Raw genomic sequence first — 25,908 nt, 5'->3', positions numbered from 1 at the left:
GAACAATATTTGATTCTTCTCTGAATTCTTTTATTCATGATTTAAATATCTTTGCAAGTCTCTTTGAATTATTAGTTTGGTTTGGCCTACTAGATTGATCTTTCTTGCAATGGGAGAAGTGCTTAGCTTTGGGTTCAATCTTGCGGTGTCCTTTCCCAGTGACAGTAGGGGCAGCAAGGCGCATATTGTATTGTTGCCATCGAGGATAAAAAGATGGGGTTTATATCATGTTGCTTGAGTTTATCCCTCTACATCATGTCATCTTGCCTAATGTGTTACTATGTTCTTATGAACTTAATACTCTAGATGCATGTTGGATAGCGGTCGATGTGTGGAGTAATAGTAGTAGATGCAGAATCGTTTCGGTCTACTTGTCGCGGACGTGATGCCTATATACATGATCATGCCTAGATATTCTCATAATTATTCGATTTTCTATCAATTGCTCGACAGTAATTTGTTCACCCACCGTAGAATTTGCTATCTTGAGAGAAGCCACTAGTGAAACCTATGCCCCCTGGGTCTATCTTCCATAATATTATTTTCATATCTATTTGCTATTTCTATCATAGTTTATTTTGCAATCTTTACTTTCCAATCTATATCATAAAAATACCAAAAATATTTATCTTATTATCTCTATCAGATCTCACTTTCGTAAGTGACCGTGAAGGGATTGACAACCCCTTTATCGCTTTGGTTGCGAGGTGCTTGTTTGTTTGTGCAGGTACTAGGCGACTTGCGTGTTACCTCCTACTGGATTGATACCTTGGTTCTCAAAAACTGAGGGAAATACTTACGCTACTTTGCTGCATCACCCTTTCCTCTTCAAGGGAAAACCGACGCATGCTCAAGAGGTAGCAATCACCAAATAAGGATGGAAGTGCAAGATGTTGAGAAGACGGCTTTCCTGACCCCATGTAGGGTGTATTGCTACACCTGCATGCCGTTCGGGCTGCGTAACACTGGAGCAAATTTCCAGCAGTTGATGCACATCGCTCTGGGCCAGCAGCTCGGGAGGAACGCTGAGGCCTATGTTGACGATATAGTGGTGACATCTCGAGAGGCAAGGACTCTCATTGAAGACATGGAGGAAACATTCGCCAGCCTATGCAAGGTGGATCTACGGTTCAATCTGGAGAAATGCATGTTTGGCGTCCCCTCCGGCAAGCTGCTGGGCTTTCTGGTATCGCATAGGGGAATCGAGGCCAACCCTGAGAAGGTCAAGGCCATAGAAGGGATGAGCCCGCCACAGACCCTCAAGGAGATGCAGAAGTTGGTGGGCTGTGTGACGTCGTTGGGGCGCTTCATCTCCAAGCTGGGGGAGCGCGCCCTCCCATTCTTCAAGCTAATGAAAAAGAAAGGACCATTCGAGTGGACTCCGGAGGCAGACGCGGCATTCCAAGACCTCAAGAAGTACCTCACCAGCCCGCCGGTGATGGTAGCGCCACGCCCCCTTGAGCCGGTGGTGCTCTACCTGGCCACCACCCCTCACTCGACCAGTGAGGTGCTGGTGACGGTCCGAGAGTAACGACCGGCCAAGAACTCTGAAAGCAACACCACATAGCTGGCTGGAACGCATCGGTTCCAGGATGGTGCTCTTGAGGCCTCGGCTACCCCAACAGAAGACCAAGCCCCTTAGGAAGGAGCTCCTGAGGCCCCGACTGCGACGACCGACGACCAGCCTCCTATGGCTGCCGGGCCTTAGGAGGCGCAAGGCGTCACCCACACTTCTGCCCTCGTCGACCACCCGGTGTACTTCGTCAGCACAGTGCTACGCGATGCGCGGGCGCGCTACCCCATGCCGCAAAAGCTCTTTCTCGCGCTCGTCGTCGCCTCACGCAAGTTGCGCCACTACTTTCAAGGCCACCCATCAAGGTCGTCTCAGCTTACCCGCTGGAGATGGTGCTCAGGAGCCCCAATGCGGCAGGAAGGGTGGCAGAATGGAACATCGAATTGCAGATATTCTAGTTGGAGTTCAGCACCACCATAGTCATTAAGGGCGCCACACTCACCGACTTCATGGCGGAATGGATTGACATCCCCAGCCCCGAAGCAGGAGAGGACCGGTCCCTCTCACCAGGTAGCGTGCCACCAGACGGCTGGGTCATGTACCTCGACGGCGCCTTCATGCGTCAGGGCACGGGGGCTGGCGCCGTGCTCATCTCGCCCACCCAGGACAAGCTCTACTACGCTATGCAGCTCTGCTTCCAGTAGGGCGAGAAGATCTCCAACAACATCGCGGAGTACGAAGGCCTGATTGCCAGTCTCAAGGCTGTGAGAACCTTGGGAGTGAAGCGCCTCACCATCAAGGGCGACTCCCAGCTCCTCGTCAACTTCTCCATCAAAGTATACGAGCCAAAGGACGAGCACATGGAGGCATACCTTGCGGAGGTATGAAAAATTGAGAAACAATTCTTGGGCATGGAACTGCAGCATGTGCCACACGACACGAACAAGGAAGCCGACGACATCGTCAAGAGGGCATCCCAGCACTTGCCCCAGGAGCTTGGCGTCTTTGAGGAGCGGCTCTTCAAACCTTCAGCAGCCCCTCCTGCTGCGGAACTAGCATCTACTCAGGAGGAGCTCCCAGTAGCACCCCTCTCGGGAGCACGTCTACTTCTCGCGCTCGAGCCTCGGGAGCGGTGCTGGACTAAAGAGTTTAGGGCGTACCTGCTTTAGGGGACCCTGCCGGGGAAGGAGGAGGACGCGGAGTGTGTGGCTCGACAGGCCACTGCCTACTGCATCCAGGACGGTGAGCTCTATAGGAAACGGCCAAATGATGTTTCTCTGTGATGCATCTCCAGGGAGCAGGGACATGAGCTGTTGGCTGACATACATGGTGGGGACTGCGGGCATCACTCATCATCGCGCACCCTCGTTCGCAAAGCATTTCGCAACGGGTTCTACAGGCCCACGACGCTCAATGATGCCACCGAGCTGGTGAGATCTTGTGAAGCATGACAATTCCATGCGAAGCAGATCCTCCAGCCCGCTCAGGGTCTCCAGACCATCCCGCTCTTGTGGCCGTTCGCGGTTTGGGGGCTGGACATCTTGGGTCCGTTCCCTCGGGCGTCCAGAGGCTACCGCTGCCTCTAGGTCGCTATCGACTAATTCACCAAGTGGGCAGAGCTGGAAGCTCTTCGCACTATCCGAGTTGGCTTGGCAGTCAAGTTCGTCAAGGGCCTCGTGAGCCGGTTCAGGGTCCCCAATCACATCATCGCCGACAATGGCTCGCAGTTCACTAGCAACCTTTTCAAAACATATTGTGCTAAACTTGGAACGTAGATATGCTACGCCTCAGTGGCACACCCTAAGAGCAATGGCCAGGACGAAAGCGCCAACGCAGAGGTTCTGAGATGACTCAAGGCAAGAACCTTCAAGAAGAAGCTCGAGGCCTGCAGTAGGGGCTGGTTGGACGAGCTCCAGTCCATGCTATGGTCCATCCGCACCACCGCGACCAAGCCAACAGGCGAGACAACATTCTTCCTCGTCTACGGAGCCGAAGCAGTTCTCCCTCACGAGGTCAGGCATATTGCTCCGCGTGGGTCTTGGCATTTGACGAGGCATGCCAGGATGCCTCAGGGGGGATGGACCTCGTGCTGGGGGAGGAACGCCGCCGTCAACCCACGCTCCGAGCAGCAAGGTACCAGCAGGCGCTGCGGCGGTACCACTGTTGCAACCTCCGCTCTAGGACGCTCGAGGTGGGCGATATCGTCCTGGGGCGGGTGCTCTCCAGAAAGGGGCTGCATAAGCTCTCACCCATGTGGGAGGGCCCATTCAGGATCACCCGTGTCTCCAAGCCGAGCGCCGCGCGCCTGGATACGCAGGACGGGATCCCCATCTAGGACGCCTGGGACATCCAGCACCTCCGGAAGTTCTACCCATGAAGCAAGGCCTCGTGCCTATGAAGGTCTCTGCTCGTGACACTCTCACATAATAATGAGTGGGGTTGTACATGCCACAGAGTATCCGGAGTGCCGCCCTCGGGCCTCGGGGGCTCCCTCCCATGTCCTAGTGGCAGCACTTAGCTCCGCGCTGGTGAGAAGACTAGACTAGGTGCCGGATGCGGCTGTTCATTTGCTTGCTTTTTGTAGCTGGTTTGCAACTTGTTAATGGAATTTGGAGTTCTCGCATTTTTTGGATTAGCAAGTTGGATTCTCCCCTTTTATTTCTCTCGCCTTTTAGTCTTGGCTCAGGGGAGCGGCAGTTGCCCGTCGCTCCTCCTCGCCCGTCTCGCGCGCGAGGGCTGGGCTGGGCACGTGTGCGCGCGTTGGGTTCGCCCGCGTCATAGACACACTTCGCCAAAGCCATGTCGCCCAGAGCCTCGCTTCCAGAGCTTCGGCTTCCTTGATCCTCGCGAGGCGCTCTCGAATGAACTCATGGGCGTGAGCACACTCTAAGTCCGTGCCCCTCGGGCAGCGCAACACAGTGCGCCAAGTCGCAACTAACTCACGCCTGGGGGCTCACGCAAGGAAGAACAAGGCGCCCTGTCAGATTTTCTAATATCTCTGCAGCTCTACAACGTGTCCTGAGGCCGATGGCTCCTGAGTCGTTGGGAAGGGAGCTTCACCAGATGCCAAAGGGGGTGCCCTCGCAAGATGGGAAACTAAAACTACTGCAAGCATGCCAAGCTAAGTTACCCAAACCGTATCCATTCGGAACACAGATAGCACGGCATAGTATCAAAATAACAAGCATATCATAGTTACACAAGTGCGCAGTTCATTACACACCCCAGCGGGGCCATCTACTTTTTTCAAAATGCAGGAAGAAGGAAAGGTTCAACAAAAGTGGCCCGCACGACCACAACAGCTCCTGAGCCAGGATCCGTCCGCCGCGTACTCAGCCAGAGTCCTCCTCCCGCTTCACCGGAGCACGACGGTAGGACGACCCATCACCTTCCCCGATCCAAGCCCGGCGGCGGGGCGGTGATCATAGCTGCCGCAACTGGTGTCTCGCCAGAGGAGGAGCCACCGCCATGGGGCGGGGGGGGGGGGGGCTTGGCCATCACCAAGGGCGAGCTCGCCCTTGTCGTCGTGGCCGTCGTCAAGGCCAAGCTCATCATCGCTGCTGCCATCCTCGGGGCAGCACCTCGTGCGGCGGCCGTCCACCCTGAACACCCTCACGTAAAGGGCCGCGACACCGTCGAACCTGAAGTGGAGGGTGCACCTCCCGCTCAGGCCGCGCGCACGAGCAAACACCTGATACAACTCCATCATATCTACTTATTCAAACACTTTTGACCTTGTTTTGGACTCTAACTTGTATGATTTGAATGGAACTAACCCGTATTGATGTTGTTTTTAGAAGAGTTGCCATGGTGTTATTTTTGTGTAGAAATGAAAGTTTTAGGAATGACCTGAAACTTCATGGAGAATATTTTTGGAATATATAAAAAATACTGGCGAAATAATCAACATTAGGGGCCCACACCCTGTCCACGAGGGTGGGGGGCACACCCACCCCCCTGGGGCGCGCCCCCTATCTCGTGGGCCCCTAGATGCTCCACCGACCTCAACTCCAACTCTATATATTCACGTTCGAGGAGAAAAAAATCAGAGAGAAGGATTCATCGCGTTTTATGATGGAGCCACCGCCAAGCCCTAATCTCTCTCGGGAGGGCTGATCTGGAGTCTGTTCAGGGCTCCGGAGAGGGGAATCCGCCGCCATCGTCATCATCAACCTTCCTCCATCACCAATTTCATGCTGCTCACCGCCGTGCATGAGTAATTCCATTGTAGGCTTGCTGGACGGCGATGGGTTAAATGAGATTTATCATGTAATCGAGTTAGTTTTGTTAGGGTTTGATCCCTACTATCCATTCTGTTCTAAGATTGATGTTGCTATGACGTTGCTTGCTTAATGCTTGTCACTAGGGCCCGAGTGCCATGATTTCAGATATGAACCTATTATGTTTCCATGAATATATGTGAGTTCTTGATCCTATTTTGCAAGTCAATAGTCACCTACTATGTGTTATGATCCGGTAACCCCGAAGTGACAATAATCGGGACCATTCCCGGTGATGACCGTAGTTTGAGGATTTCATGTATTCACAAGTGTTAATGCTTTGGTCCAGTACTCTATTAAAAGGAGGCCTTAATATCCCTTAGTTTCCAATAGGACCCCGCTACCACGGGAGGGTAGGACAAAAGATGTCATGCAAGTTCTTTTCCACAAGCACGTATGACTATATTCGGAATACATGCTTACATTACATTGATGAACTGGAGCTAGTTCCGTGTCACCCTATGTTATAATTGTTGCATGAGGAATCTCATCCGACATAATTATCCATCATTGATCCAATGCCTACGAGCTTTTGACATATTGATCTTTGCTTATTTACTTTTCCGTTGCCACTGTTACAATCACTACAAAACCAATACTATTACTTTTGCTATTGCTACCGTTACTTCCATATTACTTTGCTACTAAATACTTTGCTGCAGATATTAAGTCTTTCGGGTGCGGTTGAATTGACAACTCAACTGTTAATACTTGAGAATATTCTTTGGCTCCCCTTGTGTCGAATCAATAAATTTGGGTTGAATACTCTACCCTCAAAAACTGTTGCGATCCCCTATACTTGTGGGTTATCAAGACTATTTTCTGGCACCGTTGTCGGGGAGCATAGCTCTATTCTTTGAGTCACTTGGGATTTATATCTATTGATCACTATGAGGAACTTGAAAGATGAAGGAACCAAGATTTTTCCCTCAACTATGAGGGGAGGTAAGGAACTGCCATCTAGCTCTGCACTTGATTCACCTTGTGTTATGAGTAAACTTGCGACACCCACTCCTGCTATTCATTCTGATATGTCGCATGTTATTGATGATGCCACTTCTGCTTTGCATGATACTTATGATGAAACTATTTCTATACTTGATAATACTGTGCCACTAGGTGACTTTCTTGATGAACAACTTGCTAGGGTTAGAGAGAATGAAATTATTGAAACTGATAATATTGATGAAAGTGATGATGAAGATTCTCCCCCTAGATATGATTGCCTATTGTGCCTGAGGGTTAGGTTATGGATGAAGAAACTGCTAGAGATTTTTTAGCTTGCAATAATAGATATGATCTTAAGAAACTGTTAGCTAAGCTGAAAGAAAAAATCCTTGAATGCTAGAATGAAGCATGACCCTGCTTTTGCTACTTCACCTATCTGTATCTCTGATAAGGATTATGATTTCTTTGTCGATCCTGAGTTAATTACCTTGGTTGAATCTGGTCCTTTTTATGGCTATGAATCTGAAACTGTTGTGGCACATCTTACTAAATTAAATGATATAGCCACCCTGTTCACTAATGATGAGAAAACTCGCTATTACTTTATCCTTAAGTTATTTCCGTTCTCATTAAAGGGTGATGCTAAAACATGGTTTAATTCTCTTGATCCTAGTTGTGTTCGTAGTCCCCGGGATATGATTTACTACTTCTTTGATAAATATTTCCCCGCTCATAAGAAACAAGCAGCCTTAAGGGAAATATATATTTTTTTGCAAATTGAAGAAGAGACTCTCCCACAAGCTTGGGGGAGGCTTCTCCGACTACTTAATGCTTTGCCTGATCATCCTCTCAAGAAAAATGAAATACTTGATATCTTTTATAATGGACCAACCGATGCTTCCAGAGACTACCTGGATAGTTGTGCTGGTTGTGTTTTCAGGGAAAGAACTGTTGATCAAGCTGAATTGCTATTGAATAATATGTTGTGTAATGAAAATGATTGGACACTTCCTGAACCAACTCCTAAGCCAACTCCGAAGAAAAGGGGTACTCTATTTCTCAATCCTGAAGATATGCAAGAGGCAAAGAAATCTATGAAAGAAAAAGGTATTAAAGCTGAAGATGTTAAGAATTTACCACCTATTGAAGAAATACATGGTCTTGATAACCCGACACAGGTAGTAAAGGTAAATTCTCTCTATAGATTTGATAAGGGTGAAATCCCATCTACTAAGTTTGCTAGCCAATGCTTGGATGAGTTTGATAATTTTATGGTTAAACAAGAAGACTTCAATGCTTACGTTGGTAGATAATTGAAACGCAATGCTTATATGATTGAACACTTGAGTGATTATATGTCTAGAGTTAAAGGTGAACTTAAACTTATTAGTAAACATGCTTCTATGGTTACCACTCAAGTAGAACAAGTACTTAAAGCTCAAAATGATTTGCTCAATGAATTAAATAATAAGAAAAATGATAATGTTGTTAGAGTTGTGACTAGAGGGGGTAAAATGACTTAGGAACCTTTGTATCCTGAGGGACACCCTAAGAGAATCGAGAAAGATTCTCAGAGATCTAATGTTGATGCACCTAGTCCTTCTAAAAAGAAGAAAAATAAAAATGATAGGACTCTGCATGCTTCTAGTGAAACTGTTGTTGACACGCCTGAGAATCCCAATGATATTTCCATTTTTGATGCTGAAACACAATCTAGTAATGAACATAAACCTAGTGATAATGTTAATGATGATGTTCATGTTGATGCTCAGCCTAGCAATGACAATGATGTAGAGATTGAACCTGTTGTTGATCTTGATAACCCACAATCAAAGAATCAACATTATGATAAGAGAGACTTTGTTGTTAGGAAGCACGGTAAAGAAATAGAACCATGGATTAAGAAACCCATGCCTTTTCCTCCTAACCATCCAAGAAAAAGGATGCTGAGGATTTTGAGCGCTTTGCTGAAATGATTAGACTTATCTTTTTGTGTATGCGTTTGACTGATATTCTTAATGAATATGCTAAGTGTATGAAAGATATTGTTACAAATAAAAGAAAGATACTGGAAGCTTAAATTTCCACCATGCTTGCTAATTATACTTTTAAGGGTGGAATACCTAAGAAACTAGGAGATCCGGGAGTACCAACTATACCATGCTCCCTTAAAAGAAACTATGTTAAAACTGCTTTATGTGATCTTGGAGCTGGTGTTAGTGTTATGCCTCTCTCTTTATATTGTAGAATTGTTTTGAATAAGTTAACACCTATTGAAATATCTTTGCAAATGGCTGATAAATCAACTGTTATACCTGTCGGTATTTGTGAGGATGTGCCTCTTTGTAACATCCCAAACTTTCAATTTGGAATGTTATACATTAGATCATCAATGCATATCATATTTTATTTGCATTTTGGTTGATCCTAGAAATTCTACGCAACTCAATGACCCACGGAGAGAGTTGGGGATTTCGTTATTTTCATATTTGAGTTTTCTCAAATTTTGAGAATAGGATCATTTGATTTTATTTATTTTATCATCAATTATTTCTATTACAAAAATATGAGAGAGGGAATAAAGTGACTTTCCCAAAATAAATAAATATTGAGGATTTAATAATAAAATCAAATAAGATTTTATTTCGGAGTTTTTTTGGTGTTTTATTTGAATTTAGGAAAAAATGCATTTTTCAAAATTGCATTTAGGTCCCAAATAAATGTTCACCTTGTGAGGCTTGATTTTAGAAGCCCGTGAAAATTTATTTCGGAATTTTTGGAGTCCGTTTAGTATTTCTCTTTATTTTTCTTCCGAGCGGAATAATTTAAAAAAAAATCGAACCGACCTAACGGGCCGTGTCCGACTAGGACTCTGGCCCGACTAGGCAATATAAGCAGGCCCAGCCCCCCCGGGCCAAACCCTAGCCAGCCCTGCCGCCCCGCTCGCCCCACGCGCCGCCGCCGCCGCCCCGCCGCGCCGCCACCCCGCGCCGCCCCGCCGACGCCGCCCACCGGACGCCATCACCGCCGCCAAGGTTCGCCGCCGCCTCGTGTTCCGTGTCGTCCTTAAAAAAACCCGATCAGTTTTTGTCGGGTTTCGCCGGTTTTCGTCGATTTTTGCCGGTTTATTAGATTCGGTTTTTTAAAATAGATCGGTTTTCCGGTTTATTTATTTTAGCGAGCGTTCATCATTTTTCTTTTTCTCGGATTAAATCCGCGATTTTTCTGATTGCGATTCCTGATCCGATTTTCGTTTTAGTATAACTTTTCGCTCGTTTATCGGAATCAGGCGATTCGAGCGCCTAGAGTTTCGTCTCGAAACCCTCTATCCGTTTAATCAACTTAAACAAGATTTTGCTACTGTAAAATTTGCCCTAGATCCAGATTACTAGAACGAAGTTGTTTTCTTTCGCCGTTTGACTTTTGTTGCTTCGTTCGATTTGATTCTTTTTGCCAACTGGAGTTCTTAAGTTGAACCTTCTGGTTAGATTTCTTATTTGAGTTTTACCTGTGCATTAGATGAGTACTTATTGCATGCTCGTTTGTTTGTTTGCGATAGAGTATCCGGAGTGCGCCGCCTGTTACTTCGAATCGCTAGGTTTCCCGGATCACCAGCAAGGCAAGTAACACTTTGATCATACCTTTTCTACTACCCAGTTTTATTGCATTAGATTAAACCTCACACATTGCATGATTAGGATCTAATTAAATTGTGGGATGGGAAGTAGATGAGGTAGTACCTATTACCATTTTATTTTCAAACCTTTGGGAGTTACTTCTACGTTTGCTTATCATGCCATGCTATGCTAGTAGACGTGGATTGGGTGAGTGAAATCCATGACAGATGTGATATTGTTAATTAATGGTTTATCTAAGGTGGCAACTTAAACACACATCTGGGTGGATTGAGGCACCTAGGTATTCCAGGACTTGCCTATTTTCTTTTGGACCGCCACCCAGGCTCAAAGGGATCATGAGACTATTCATACTAGAAACTTCCATGTGCAGCCACAAGCTATTATGGGCTCTAGCTGTTGGGGAACGTAGCAGAAATTCAAAATTTTCTAGGCATCACCAAGATCAATCTATGGAGAAGTATACTAACGAGGGAAGGAGAGTGCATCTACATACCCTTGTAGATCGCTATGCGGAAGCGTTTAAGTGAACGGGTTGATGGAGTCGTACTCGTCGTGATTCAAATCACCGATGATCCTAGTGCCGAACGGACGGCACCTCCATGTTCAACACACGTACAGCCCGGTGACGTCTCCTACGCCTTGATCCAGCAAGGGGAGAAGGAGAGGTTGGGGAAGACTCCATCCAGCAGCAGCACGACGGCGTGGTGGTGGTGGAGGAGCGCGGGACTCCAGCAGGGCTTCGCCAAGCACTACGAGAGACGAGGAGGGAGAGGGGTAGGGCTGCACCAACAGGGAGAGCAAATCACATGTGTTGGGCAGCCCCAAACCTCAACTATATATAGGGGGAGGGGAGGGGCTGCGCCCCCACCTAGGTTTCCCTCCCTAGGGGTGGCGGCAGCCCCCAGATCCCATCTGGGAGGCGGCCAAGGGGGAGAGAGAGGGGGGCGCACCTAGGGTGGGCCTTAGGGCCCATCTGCGCCTAGGGTTTGCCCCCTCTCCTCTTGAGGACGCCTTGGGCCTTGGTGGGAGGTGCCCCAGCCCACATAGGGGCTGGTCCCTTCCCACTATTGGCCCATGTAGGCCTCCGGGGCTGGTGGCCCCACCTGGTGGACCCCCGGACCCCTCAGGTGGTCCCGGTACACTACCGGTGATGCCCAGAACACTTCCGGTGGCCAAAACCATACTTCCTATATATCAATCTTTACCTCCGGACCATTCCGTCCTCGTGACGTCCGGGATCTCATCCGGGACTCCGAACAACATTCGGTAACCGCATACATACTTTCCCTATAACCCTAGCGTCATCGAACCTTAAGTGTGTAGACCCTACGGGTTCGGGAAACATGCAGACATGACCGAGACAACTCTCCGGTCAATAACCAACAGCGGGATCTGGATACCCATGTTGGCTCCCACATGCTCCACGATGATCTCATCGGATGAACCATGATGTCAAGGACTTAATCAATCCCGTATACAATTCCCTTTGTCTAGCGGTACGATACTTGCCCGAGATTCGATCGTCGGTATCCCGATACCTTGTTCAATCTCGTTACCGGCAAGTCTCTTTACTCGTTCCATAACACATCATCCCGTTATCAACTCCTTGATCACATTGTGCACATTATGATGATTTCCTACCGAGTGGGCCCAGAGATACCTCTCCGTTTACACGGAGTGACAAATCCCAGTTTCGATTCGTGCCAACCCAACAGACACTTTCGGAGATACCTGTAGTGTACCTTTATAGCCACCCAGTTATGTTGTGACGTTTGGCACACCCAAAGCACTCCTACGGTATCCGGGAGTTGCACAATCTCATGGTCTAAGGAAATGATACTTGACATTAGAAAATCTTTAGCATACGAACTACACGATCTTTGTGCTAGGCTTAGGATTGAGTCTTGTCCATCACATCATTCTCCTAATGATGTGATCCCGTTATCAACGACATCCAATGTCCATGGTCAGGAAACCGTAACCATCTATTGATCAACAAGCTAGTCAACTAGAGGCTTACTAGGGACATGGTGCTGTCTATGTATCCACACATGTATCTGAGTTTCCTATCAATACAATTCTAGCATGGATAATAAACGATTATCATGAACAAGGAAATATAATAATAATCAATTTATTATTGCCTCTAGGGCATATTTCTAACACTAGCATAGTTGACTAAGTTGTGCGAACTCTTACAGTGGTAGACTAGCAGATGTAGGGGATGTAGGTGGTACGGTCTACCCGATTGTAAGGTGCTAGCGCTTCTAAAAGACTATGTCTCGGTCATCCGTCTTCTCAAACACCATGTAGTGTGAGAAACCAAACGGAGGCGATCGAGTCTTGTGGGGAAAAGTGCGCAAACCTCTGCAGAGTGTAATAAACTAATCACGGTTAGCCGTGTCCCCGGTTATGGACATCTTGAGTATCTAGTACCTGGATTTTCATGTGAATCTCAACATGTTACTCTAAATTAATTTTGTTGGGTTATGTTTAATGATGATACTTAATTGGGATTGAGAATGCTGTCAACCATTCTCAATGTTTAACAACTACCATGATAGTAATTAAAATTTATTCCTTTGAAGTAGGGAAAAATTGGCTTTACGCAAAACTGTAACCATAGAGATTTCCACCAGCCAAATATGCATATAGTATAGCTGTTTCATTCCATTACTCTCTATGTGTTACCTTGCCAGCATATTCCATGTGCTGACCCGTTTCGGGCTGCAACGTTAATGTTGCAGACTTTTCAGACGATGATTAAGGAGTTTTTAGGTCGTGGTTCTATACTCAGTGATGCCGTTGGAGTTGATGAACTCACTTATCTTCCAAGCCTTCCGCTGTTATCGTTATTAGATGGCCTTAAGCCATATTTATTGTAATAAGTTCTCTTTTGAGACACTCGATGTAATAAGTGTGTGATTGCTACTCTGCTATAAATCCTCTGAGTACTGTGTGGTGTTAGCATTACTGATCCAGGGATGACACCGGAGCACAGAGATCAGACAGTTTGAGGTCTGGTCGCTACAGAGATGTTATCAGAGCACACGCTGACTGTAGGACACGACCACTAAGCTAAAAGATCTAGATCACTATTCACTCTCTTCTCTTCTGACTTCTCATATTTTCTACTCTTTAGGATGGCGGATGCAAGGAACAAATTCACACAACCGGATGAAGATACACCCTTTGGACGACACTTGAAGGAAGTCACTAGATACCTGAACATAGGAGTACCAAGCTTCATGGGAACCTACAACACCACTTTACCTGAAGAAGAGCGATGGATGATTCAAGTTCAAGTTCCAGGCAGGACGTTCATGCCAGTCACTGAGCCCATAGAATTTTCTTTTGATGCACCAACTTGGAGTCTAGGAAAGAGCATGGCAGCTCACATCGCCATGGGACACATTGGAGAAGTCTACCGCAAGGATCTCAAGGATACTATCTACCAGATTTGTGGGCGTCGAGATGAACACTAGGAGATGATCAGCACCAGGAAGGATAGATCAATTGCAACTTTTATCCAGGAGTTAAACCAGCACATTCGACGACAGGAGAACCAGATGTGTGCCAACATGATAGATCTGAAGAAGGCTAAGACTAGAATCAAGGAACTGGAGGAAGAACTCAAGGCTACATGTGAAGATTATGAAGAAGAAATTGAAGTACTGGTGGAGAAGAATGACGACCTGATCAAGAAGATTGGAATATTTATGGGAGGCCCTACGCCAGTAGATGAAGACGAAGAACCTCAGGAAATTAGCCCGGAAGACTACATCATCATTGACGGCACCGACTCGGAACCAGATAGTAGCGATGATGACTATGTTGATGAAGCTGGAGCAGATATCATGGAGTCAACGACCGTAGAATATTTCTAGTAGACCACCTCATCAGTAGTAGTAGTCCACCATGTAAATATAGTAGTCCGAGCACTTTTGCGATAGTTAGATCGATTGTATGCCTTTGCTTGATTGATTGAAGTGAATTGTTTGCTTTTGCCTCATGTGCATATGGGTAGTGTTTTCTCTTTAGACCCCCTCTATTCTTATATCTCATCTTTTCTAAACCCACAGATGCCTCCGAGACGTGACCCCGATTTTTCTTTCCCACCGGAGCTCACCCAGTTGATCCAGCAGCAGAACACATTGATGCAGTTGCTAGTCCAGAATCAGAATCAGGGGAACAACAACAACAACCCACCACCACCACCACCACTTGTTGACCACTTAGCCCGTTTTCTTAGGCTGAATCCGCCGGTGTTTTCCAGTAGCACCGAGACGATAGTAGCAGATGATTGGCTCTGCAATACAGCTAGGGAGTTGACCACAACAGGATGCACAGATGCGGAGAAGGTGAAGTTTGCCGCACATCAGTTAGAAGGACCCGCAGCATCATGGTGGGAGAATTTCACCGCCACTTTCCCAGTCGACACTGTCACATGGGACCAGTTTCAACAGGCTTTCCGTACTGCCCATGTTTCAGCAGGAGCTATGGCCATGAAGAAGCGTGAGTTTCGTAACTTGCGCCAAGGAGGACAGACAGTTGGCCAGTATGTGGAGGAATTTAGTAAGTTAGCACGTTATGCCCCAGATGACGTCACTACGGATGCAGCTAAGCAAGAGAAGTTTCTGGAAGGACTGAATGATGAGTTGAGCATGCAGTTGATGGTAGCCACCTTCAACAACTACCAGGAGTTGGTAGATCGTGCTCTTATGATTGAAGGGAAGCAGCAGCAAATTGAAAATCGCAAGAGGAAATATGGACAAGGAAAGTACAATTCAGGAGCTTAGCAGAAGCCACGTTTTACCCCTAGACCGGGAGGACACTTTCAGCACACCCATGGAGGAGGTAGCTCGCACAATCACAATGGCACCAAAATGGTAATGGCAATGGAGGAAGCAACGGCCAGAACCGCACCAACCCATCAACCCCAGCCAAGAAGGACCTAATCCAAGTCACTTGTTTTAAGTGTCAGAAGACCGGACATTATGCCAATGAATGTCCTGAAGGCCAAAATGGCACTGGAAGTTCTGGGAAGAAGCCGAACCCTTTCAACAGGGGACAAGTGAACCACGTTAGCATGGAGGAGGTTGAAGCTCAACCCGATGCAGTAATAGGTAAGTTTTTGGTTAAGTCATTTACTGCACTAGTTCTTTTTGATACTGGTGCATCGCATTCATACATCTCAAGGGGATTTGTGGATAAGTATAACCTACCAACCCAAGCCCTTAGGTCACCCATGTTAGTAACCTCGCCCGGAGCAGAGTATGTGGCTAGTCTATAGTGTGAACGGTTACCATTAATGATTGGTAACTATATTTTTCCCTTAGACCTAATAGTATTGGAATCCCAAGGATTGGATGTGATATTAGGCATGGATTGGTTATCAAAGTATGAAGGGAATATTGAATGTGCTAGTAAGTCAATTTTGCTTACCACCCTAGAAGGGAGAAGGATCAAGTATGTATCCCGACATGTGCCAAAGAGGACTCAAGTAAATTGCCTAACAGGAGTTGTGCAGGAGGAAGTACCAGTGGTAAGGGATTTCCCTGATGTATTTCCAGAAGAGTTGCCAGGCATGCCACCGGATAGAGATATTGAGTTCTTGATTGAACTATTGCCAGGCACAGGGCCAATATCAAAGAGACCATATAGGATGCCAGCAAAGGATTTGGTGGAAATTAAGAAGCAAATTAAGGAGTTACTTGATAAGGGATATATTCGCCCAAGTTCTTCACCTTGGGGATCACCAGTACTTCTAGTGGAGAAGAAGGATGGATCATTAAGGACGGTTGTTGATTATCGAGGATTGAATGAAGTAACGATCAAGAACAAGTACCCATTACCAATGATCAACGATCTATTTGATCGATTGCAAGGAGCTAAGGTATTTTCCAAGATTGATCTGCGATCAGGATATCACCAGTTGAAGATCCGAGAACAGGATATTCCGAAGACAGCTTTTACTACCAGATATGGGCTGTATGAGTATACCGTTATGTCATGTGGTCTGACTAACGCACCTGCCTATTTTATGAACATTATGAACAAAGTGTTTATGGAGTTTTTGGATAAGTTCGTTGTAGTGTTCATTGATGATATCCTGGTTTACTCGAAGAATGAAGGGGGGCATAAGGAGCATTTGCGTTTGGTACTTGGAAAGCTCAGAGAACATCAATTATATGCCAAGTTCAGCAAATGTGAGTTTTGGTTGAAGGAAGTAGGATTCCTCGGACATGTTATATCTGGTGAAGGTATAGCAGTAGATCCCGCTAAAGTTGAAACCGTGACCAAGTGGGAAGCCCCAACAACAGTTGGAGAGATCCGAAGTTTTCTTGGACTCGCAGGATACTACCGGAGATTTATTGAGAATTTCTCAAAGATTGCGAAGCCTATGACAGAGTTATTAAAGAAGGATACCAAGTTTTTTTTGACCTGAAACTGTAGGGTATGGACCCCACAGCAATTTTATTGCTCTCATAAAAAGGTTACATATGTACAGAACTTACAAGGTCCAAAAGACCCAAGAAAGCAAAAAAGAGGGGAAAATAATAAACTCACCTCAAGGTGGCAAAAAGGAAATCCATCTAAGCAGATCCTCTTTGAACTTAGGCTTAATTCTATGAACCAAAAGGGAAATGTCTAGAATAAAAGAAGACCTCCATCTACGAAAAGAGGGAGTAACATTCCTAAAAACCCTATCATTACTAACATTCCAGATGTTCCAGCATGCCAGGAAAACCACCTCAGAGAAGAAAGGCTTAGCAAAATCCCTTCTAGCATGATAGGCAATGGCAACCATATCATCTCCAGCCATCCAGTTGATTTGAAGATAATTCCAGACCCTACAACTGAAATTACATTGAAAGAATAGGTGATCTCTATCCTCCTTGGTGTGTGTTGGACAAAGTACACAATGGTTTGATTCAGAAACATTCCAGTGCCTTCTCTCCAGCATATCCTGGGTGTTCAGCCGATCCATAATCAACATCCAAGCAAAGAACTTGATCCTCATAGTGTAGCAGCTAGCCCACACCCAGGACAAGAGTGGGTTGGGCACAATGTGTTTATGCAAGAAGGAATAGTATTTCTTGGCATAATATCCCTTGCCATCCTCTTTCCATACCCATGTGTCATTGAGCTGAGGATTATGGTCAGAAAGCAAAAGCAGGTTTTGCAAAGACTGCAGCTCTCCAAAAACTCTCTCAGAGAGGGGTAAATGGAATAAAGAGGTGATCTCAGTCGATTCAAAAACCTCCGCAGCAGAGATAAGGGGATCAATGGCAAACGAAAAAAGCCTAGCAAACCTTTGCTCAAGAGGAATATTAGTGTCCCCCAATGTCCAAGATTCATACCAAAAGAGGACAATGTCACCCTTATTAACATGCACTGCATTGACCATCCTGAATTTATCCATTAACTTGCATATATCCCTCCACCAGAAAGAGCCACAAATGATGGTAGCATGAGGAACCCTACCATAGTAGTAAGTATTCCAGATGAGTTGAACCCAGGGCACATCAACTTTATTGTAGAATTTGCTAGCATGTTTAAGGAGCAGAGCCTCATTCTGCAACTTCAGATTCAAAATACCCAAGCCACCTTTGTTCTTTGGTCTACAAACCAAACCCCAAGCTGCCAGAGACTGACCATAATCGTGCCCATACTTCCTCTAAAGACACTGCCTCTGAATTCTCTCTAGCTGCTTTAAAATACCAGGAGGCAAGTCCAGACTACACAGGAAAAAAATTGGCACAGAAGAAAGGGCAGAGATCAGGTACTGCAGTCTTCCTCCATGAGCAAGGAAAGAAGAGCTAACAGAGAGCTTCCTTTCCATACTATCAACCAGAGGCATTAAGTCCAAGATCTTGGGTTTTGTAAGTCCCACAGGAAGGCCAAGATAAGTAAAAGGTAGGGTGCCAACCACACAACCAAAAACACCAGCAAGTCTAGCAATCTCCACTGAATCCACATTAATAGGAAGTAGGGATGACTTGTGATAGTTAACATGCAATCCAGTGGACTTAGAGAAAAGGAAGAGCATTTTCTTCAATGAGAGCAATTGAGATTCCTCAGCAGGCATAATAATGAGGGTGTCATCAGCATACTGGATGATTGGATATTCCTTACCATGGCAGGGTATAGGAAGCTATAAAAGACCTTTATGGTGCATATCATTGACTACTGATTGCAACAGATCTGCAGCAATGGCAAACAGAAGTGGAGAAAGAGGGTCACCCTGCCTAACCCCCTTTTTGCAAGCAAATTGTTTCCCAGGAACTCCATTAAGCAGGACAGAATAGGTTCCAGAAGCCAGAAACTGTTTAACCCAGGAAATCCACTTATCATTAAAACCATTGTGCCTCAAAATTTGGAAAATAGCCTCATGTTCAATAGAGTCAAAAGATTTCTCAAAATCCATCTTGAGAATGACAATAGGCCTCTTTGACTGATGGCATTGGTGCAAATATTGCAAGGTCCAAGCAACACAGTCCTGAATGGTTCTGGATTTGATAAAACCATATTGGTTTTTATGCAAACATCTTATGATATCTAGCTACAACCTGTTAGCAGCCATCTTAGAAAGGAATTTCACCCCCATACCCGAAAGAGAGATAGGCCTAAAATCATTAACAGACTCAGGAGATCTCTTCTTAGGGACCAGGGTGATATAAGAATAATTGATGTTCTCCAGATTCACAGACCCCTCATGAAAAGCAGAAGCCAGCTCATAGAAATCCTTACTAATTATAGGCCAACACTTTTTAAAAAAGAGTCCATTAAAGCCATCTGGCCCAGGAGACTTATCAATGGGCATGCTCTTAACAGTATTATCCATCTCCTCCTTGGAGAACATCTTAGTGAGGGAGTCAAGGCCCTCAACTCTGTGTAAAATTGAGGAAAGATCAAAAGACATTTCAATACCATGACTAGTTCCCATCCTATTTTTGAAGTTTTGCCAGAGAGCAGCAACCATTTGCTCATGATCAGACACTATTGTACCATCATCCAACCGCAGAGAAGCAATGGAGTTATGCCTAAATCTTTCAGAAGCCATAGCATGAAAGAATTTAGTGTTCTCCTCTCCCACTTTAATAGATCTTATAGTGCACCTCTTCTTCCAATAGAGAAACTGAAGGTGCAGCAGATGCTCCAAATGCAACTTGACCAGATTATGAAAGTTGAACTCATGCCTATAAAGTGGCCTCAATTCCTCCAAGCAATCCAAAATGAGGACCACCCTATTACATTTAGCAATTAATATTTTCATTTTGGAAACATTCATGTGCCAACTCTTAAGATCCCTCCTCAAGGTTTTAAATTTGTCAGCAATCTTGGCCGAGATGTTGGTTTTGCTGGAAGCAGTAGCCCATGAAGCAGACACACAGTCCATAAAACCCTACAGCTCCACCCAGTAATTTTCAAAACGAAAGATATTACACTTAGGGATGGAAGTGTTGATGGCCACCACACAAGGCACATGATCTGAAGTAGTCCTGGCCAGGGGCAACACCTGGGTGGAGGGGTAACAAGTAATCCAGTTTGAGGAGGTGAAAAACCAATCGAGCTGCTCTAGTAGAGGATTATCCTGCATATTGGACCAAGTGAAAGATCTCCCCTTAATAGGTAACTCAAGCAAGCCAAGGTACCCAATAATCCCATTAAAAATGAAGATATCATTAGCATCACCACCAGGGAGATTTCTGTTATCAGTGGATCGAATAAAATTAAAGTCTCCCAAAACAAGCCAATTTTCAAAGTCAGGGATGGAGAGATTATAGAGCCAGTCCACAAAATCATCCCTGGCCTGGCCACGACATGGCCCATAAACATTAACCAACGTCCGTTGCTCATTGTTGTGTTTGGAAGTAAAGTGCACAACAACGCCAAACTGCTTGACCTCAATTAATCTCCCTGTAAGGACAGAGGAGTCCACAACACAACAATGCCGCCCGAAGCCCCAACAGAAGGGCTATAAACAAAAGAATCAAAATGACGAGGGCAAAATTTTCTGACAGTTCTGGAATCAATACACTCCATTTTCGTTTCCTACAGACAGATAACAGAAGCCTGACTTTCATCCACCTTGTTACGAACAACATGCTGACGATCATCATAATTTAAGCCCCGAACATTCCAACACATAACACGCCAACTTCTAGTAGACCGAATATCCATGGAACATAGCGTTTACAACTTTAACAGCATGCCCACATAGCAGGCAGCACATAGAGCATTTTAGACATGCAGCAAAGCCAAACAACAGAAGTTTGCAAAGACAACTAAAGCATACGGGTCCCAGAGACAAAGTATTTAGATAAATCCTACGATAACTAGTCCAGTTATGGGTCGACCACACCCCGCTTGCACAGCCCGAGCTAATCATGGGAAGATTTGTCCTTAGCAGAAGAAGGATCCGCCATAAGCGCATCCACAGTGAGCTTTTCAGCAAAGATACCCAGATACGCTCCAATTTGCTAAATATTACGAAGAGGCGTTGGAGGTGGCACTGAGGGCATGCTACGGGTAGAATCATCATCCGTCAGAGGCTTGGAACGGGGCTTATTCTTCTTAGGTTCAGTCATAGGCAAGGCTTGAAGCACAGGCTTGAAACCATCCCTTCTTGCAGAGCTACGGGTGCAGCAACGCAGTTCAGAGTCCATGACTGGAGGACAACCACGCTTTGGAGGCCTTCTTCTTCTTCTTCAGAGAAGGAGCAGAAAAGGAGAACTACTCATCAGGGGCAGTCGCAAACTACAGGCCTGGGTCATGCTCCAATTCCATTTGGCTGTCAGGAAACAGAGCCCGAGCAAGTCCCCTGGGAGGTGGGAGAGCAGACAAAGGGGCGACCATGCTAGCCGAATCACCAGTGGTAAAATCTGAAACCCAATGGACCTTCTCAAAAGCCAGGGACCACGATCTCTTGGAAAGTAGCAGTGGCCCAAAAGAAGACTGTAGGACCGGCTTTGGAACCTGAAGAGTAGAGCAGCGCCCCAAAAGAGTGTAGAAAGTACGCCTCCAGGCCATCTCAGGAGGCAAAGGCGGGCCATAAACTACATGAACTCGACCAACAACAAGATCTTGCTGCAGCAACACAGGTGGCTGGTACGGCACTATAGCCAATGCATCAGGATCAGCAGGTGGCTCACCTATCTGAAGGACATTTTCATCCACTTCCACAGCAGGCTGAATACCAATCCGAAGATCACCCTCAACGAAAACTGGTTCCACTGGTGCAACGTCAAGCTGGGCAGCCAAAGCAACATTTCCATTATCAACAGGAACTTGCACAACTACAGCTGGAGGATCTTGCACAATCGCCACATCATGTAAAGGAGGATCAGTCTGAACTTGACTATCCGATAGGCTAACAGAGCCTGAGAAATCCTGCTGGTTAATGACCATAGACTCCTAATCAGGAACGGGCTCTACTTGCACTGCATCCTCCTGGGCATCCTGCTCATTGTCATGCTAGCCCCAGCCACCATCCTGATTATGCATGGGAGGCAGGGGAGGCGGCACGTTGTTCCACCCAAGAGCCGTATAAGGAGGAAGAGCAAAGAGATTATCTTCATGTATTAAGTGACCAGGCAAGGGGTGAGGATTGCCGTCAATAGGCATGGGATCTTCATCTTGCGGCATTTGCTCAGCAAAATTAGCTCCTAGGATATAACACGGCGCTGTCCAAGAAACTTTAGCACCACCCCAGGCAGCATAATCAGAAAACACCACGTCCCTAGGAACCAGGATATCCTCAGGGAAGGAGGCAAACACAACAGATCTGAGAAGATATGGATCATCACTAATCCAATGGTGGAACTTTCCAAAGGTATTACTAGCAGCCCTGAGATTCTCAGTATTACGGAGATCCAGGGGGACACCTAAGAACATCAGACATCCATCACGAAAACCTTGAACTCCACGAAAACCCTCGCCATGGTCATGCTTCATAAAGCGAACAAATCTATCCTGACCAAGATCTTGAGGAGGTAGTTGAATCAAAGCAAAACGCTCGCCAGCATCTCTGACCTCAAACAGACCCACTCCAGAAATCCATGGCTGAGCAGAACGTACATGAAAACCCATGTGGTTGATAAGCTCAACCACCTGCTCACGTACCTGACCCATCTGATGCAATGGTGGAGCCGGCATAACCTCAGGAATCATGAAGCTCTCATGCAAACGAACAACGGGCGATGGAGGCGTAACAAAAGTCCGAGGAACACGATGAACACCTCCGTCAATGATGTGATGGCCCACCGGCACATAACACTGCGGATCCAGGGCGAAGTTGGCCATGGGCGGTGGCGAGGAAGGGAGCAGTGGCATCGGAGGAGGCGGAGCAGATGGGGTGTGCAGAGGACAAGACTGCGGGCTGGTTAATGGTGATGAGATAGGGCAAGCCTGCAGAGATGGCGGCAGCGCATGCTTCCCGACGCAAGGAGAGACCGGTCTATCCGAGATAGCGGGACGCTTCCGTTTCCAACATAAACCTTTTTCAATCGCAATAAACTCGCAGTCTTTTCTTGAATGAGCAGGATCTCCACATGCCAAACATCCAACGGTGGAGGGGCAGCTGACAGACAGGTGCCCCCCCAAAGAGCAACGAGAACACGTAAGCACTTTGTCCACCATGTCATTGACCATGGTCTCAAAAGCGTCCTGAGCCTCTTATGTGGACGGGATCACCAACGTTGAGGGGCTAAAAGGCCCAACTGGAGAAGAAGGAGAAGAACTGGGCTCCACAGTAATTGGGCCACCACTCAACGGAGAAAAACATGGCCTTGGAAGACAGGTGGGCGAAGGTCCAGTGACAACCGAGTCCGAAGAACCCAACATGGCGGAGGGGCCCATCATGGCATCATTCAAAACATTAGCAAACCCACCCGAAGAACGCACTGGAGATGGAGCTAGTGGTTCCGGGGAAAGCGATCGGATAGGAGCGACCGTACCAAAGGTGATCGACGGCGAGGCAACCGTCCACTGAAGCTCCACCGGCGGCGGGGGGTGAATGACAATGCGTTCCTTGGGGGGAAGATCATAACCAGATAAAGAAGCTAACTCAAGACAATTCTGAGTAGCCGAATAGCGATACCCTTTGCACACATCATAATTCTGGAACGTGGCGAAAGATAGCCTTTTACGAGTAGAATTAGCAGATCTAATCGCAGACTTGACAGGGGGCTTATGCATAGCCAACATACCAAGAGTAGCACGCCGCTTAGAGGGACTAACAAGAATCCACTCAGCATCACACTCCTTCTTCCAGATCAAAAACTCACGCCACCAATTTGGCCCACCATTGCCCCAGAGATGGAAATACCATTTAAACTAAGGACAAGCATAAGAGCGTGAATCAACAATATGAAAACCAATCTCCTTGCAAGACACCACAAACGAGAAAACCTTATCCTTGATATATGTCACCATAAGATCAATTGCTGAACCCCTTAGAGCTGCCTCAAGTGCCGCAACCACAGAATCTTCATCAAGCCGGAAATCATGCCGACTGAAAGAGACTAGTTTCCAGGAGTTGAAGAAACGTTTGGTTACCTCGCCAGTGTTGATTTTGCCAGACCAGACCAAAGATTATGAGGTGTACTGCGACGCTTCACGTCGAGGACTTGGAGCAGTGCTTATGCAGGAAGGGAGAGTTGTTTCATATGCCTCAAGACAACTAAAGCCCCATGAGTTGAATTATGCTACGCATGATTTGGAGTTAGCAGCCGTAGTGCATGCATTGAAAACATGGAGACATTTCCTCATTGGAAATCATTGTGAGGTGTACACGGATCATAAGAGTTTGAAGTACATTTTCACACAGAAGGAGTTGAATCTCAGACAAAGGAGATGGTTGGAACTTATCAAGGATTATGATATGAAATTGCACTATCACCCTGGAAAGGCTAATGTAGTAGCTGACGCATTAAGCCGTAAGAGCCATGTCAATACGTTAATGATGGGAGAAATACCCAAGGAGTTAGCAGAAAATCTTCGTGAACTATGTTTGGAAATAGTTCCGAGAGGCTATGTAGCAGCATTGGAGATTCAGTCAACTTTGATGGATAGAATCAGAGAAGCTCAGAAAGCTGACAAGGAGATTGCCACTATAAAGGAGAAACTGAGCAAAGGAAAAGCTAAAGGATTTCGTGAGGATGAACACGACACCCTATGGTTTGAAGACCGTGTTTACGTGCCCGACGACCCGGAGATTAGGAAGTTGATTTTGCAAGAGGCACACGACTCACCGTATTCAATTCACCCAGGAAATACCAAGGTGTATTTAGATTTGAAGGATATTTTCTGGTGGACCGGAATGAAGAAGGATATAGGGGAGTATGTAGCCATTTGTGATGTATGTCAGAGAGTAAAGGCAGAGCATCAGAAGCTAGCAGGATTGTTACAACCATTGCCGATGCCCGAATGGATGTGGGATAAGCTAGGCATGGATTTTATCATGGGATTGTCCAGGACTCGTTCAGGCTATGACTCAATTTGGGTTGTAGTTGATCGATTGATGAAAGTAGCTCATTTCATCCCAGTAAAGACCACTTACACCAGTGCTAAGTTGGCAAAGATATACATGACCAGGATCGTATGTCTGCATGGAGTTCCAAGGAGTATTGTATCAGATAGAGGAACCCAGTTTACCTCAAAGTTCTGGAAGCAGTTGCACGAAACTTTGGGTACCAGGCTAGAATTCAGTACAGCTTTTCATCCACATACAGATGGACAGACCGAGAGGGTAAATCAGATTTTGGAAGATATGCTGAGAGCTTGTGCGCTAGATTATGGATCTAGTTGGGACGACAATTTGCCATATGCAGAGTTCTCTTACAACAACAGTTACCAAACCAGTTTAAAGATGGCCCCTTTCGAAGCCTTGTACGGAAGGAGGTGCAGGACACCATTGTCATGGGACGAAGTTGGAGACCGTCAGTTGTTTGGTCCTGACTTGATTTAAGAGTCTGAACAGAAGGTGAAGTTGATTCACGATAGGCTCAAGGTAGCCCAGTCTAGACAGAAAAGTTATGCAGATTCTAAACGCAAGGAGACAGTTTACGAAGTTGGAGATAGAGCTTATCTTCGAGTATCTCCACTTCGGGGAACAAAGCGTTTTGGAGTTAAAGGGAAGTTAGCACCATGATTTGTAGGACCATATCGAGTTTTGGAACGTATGGGGGAAGTGGCCTACAAGTTGGAATTGCCCGAAGGATTGTCAGGAGTTCATGATGTGTTCCACGTTTCTCAGCTGAAGAAGTGTCACGTGGAGATGGCTGACATACCGTTGAGAGATACAGTGTCTTTGGAAACTATTCAGTTGGATAACGATTTGACCTACGAGGAGAAGCCAGTCAAGATCCTCGAGTTTGCCAACCGAGTTAATCGCAGCAAGGTTATCAAGTTTTGCAAACTTCAGTGGAGCCACCACTCAAAGGATGAAGCCACCTGGGAGCGAGAGGAAGATTTGTTCAAGAACCACCCTCAACTATTTTCTAGCCAACCCGAATCTCGAGGG

This window comes from Triticum dicoccoides, chromosome 1A (assembly GCF_002162155.2).
Source record: "Triticum dicoccoides isolate Atlit2015 ecotype Zavitan chromosome 1A, WEW_v2.0, whole genome shotgun sequence".
In the NCBI taxonomy this organism is placed as follows: Eukaryota; Viridiplantae; Streptophyta; class Magnoliopsida; order Poales; family Poaceae; genus Triticum; species Triticum dicoccoides.
Note: the sequence above shows the minus strand (reverse complement) of the source record.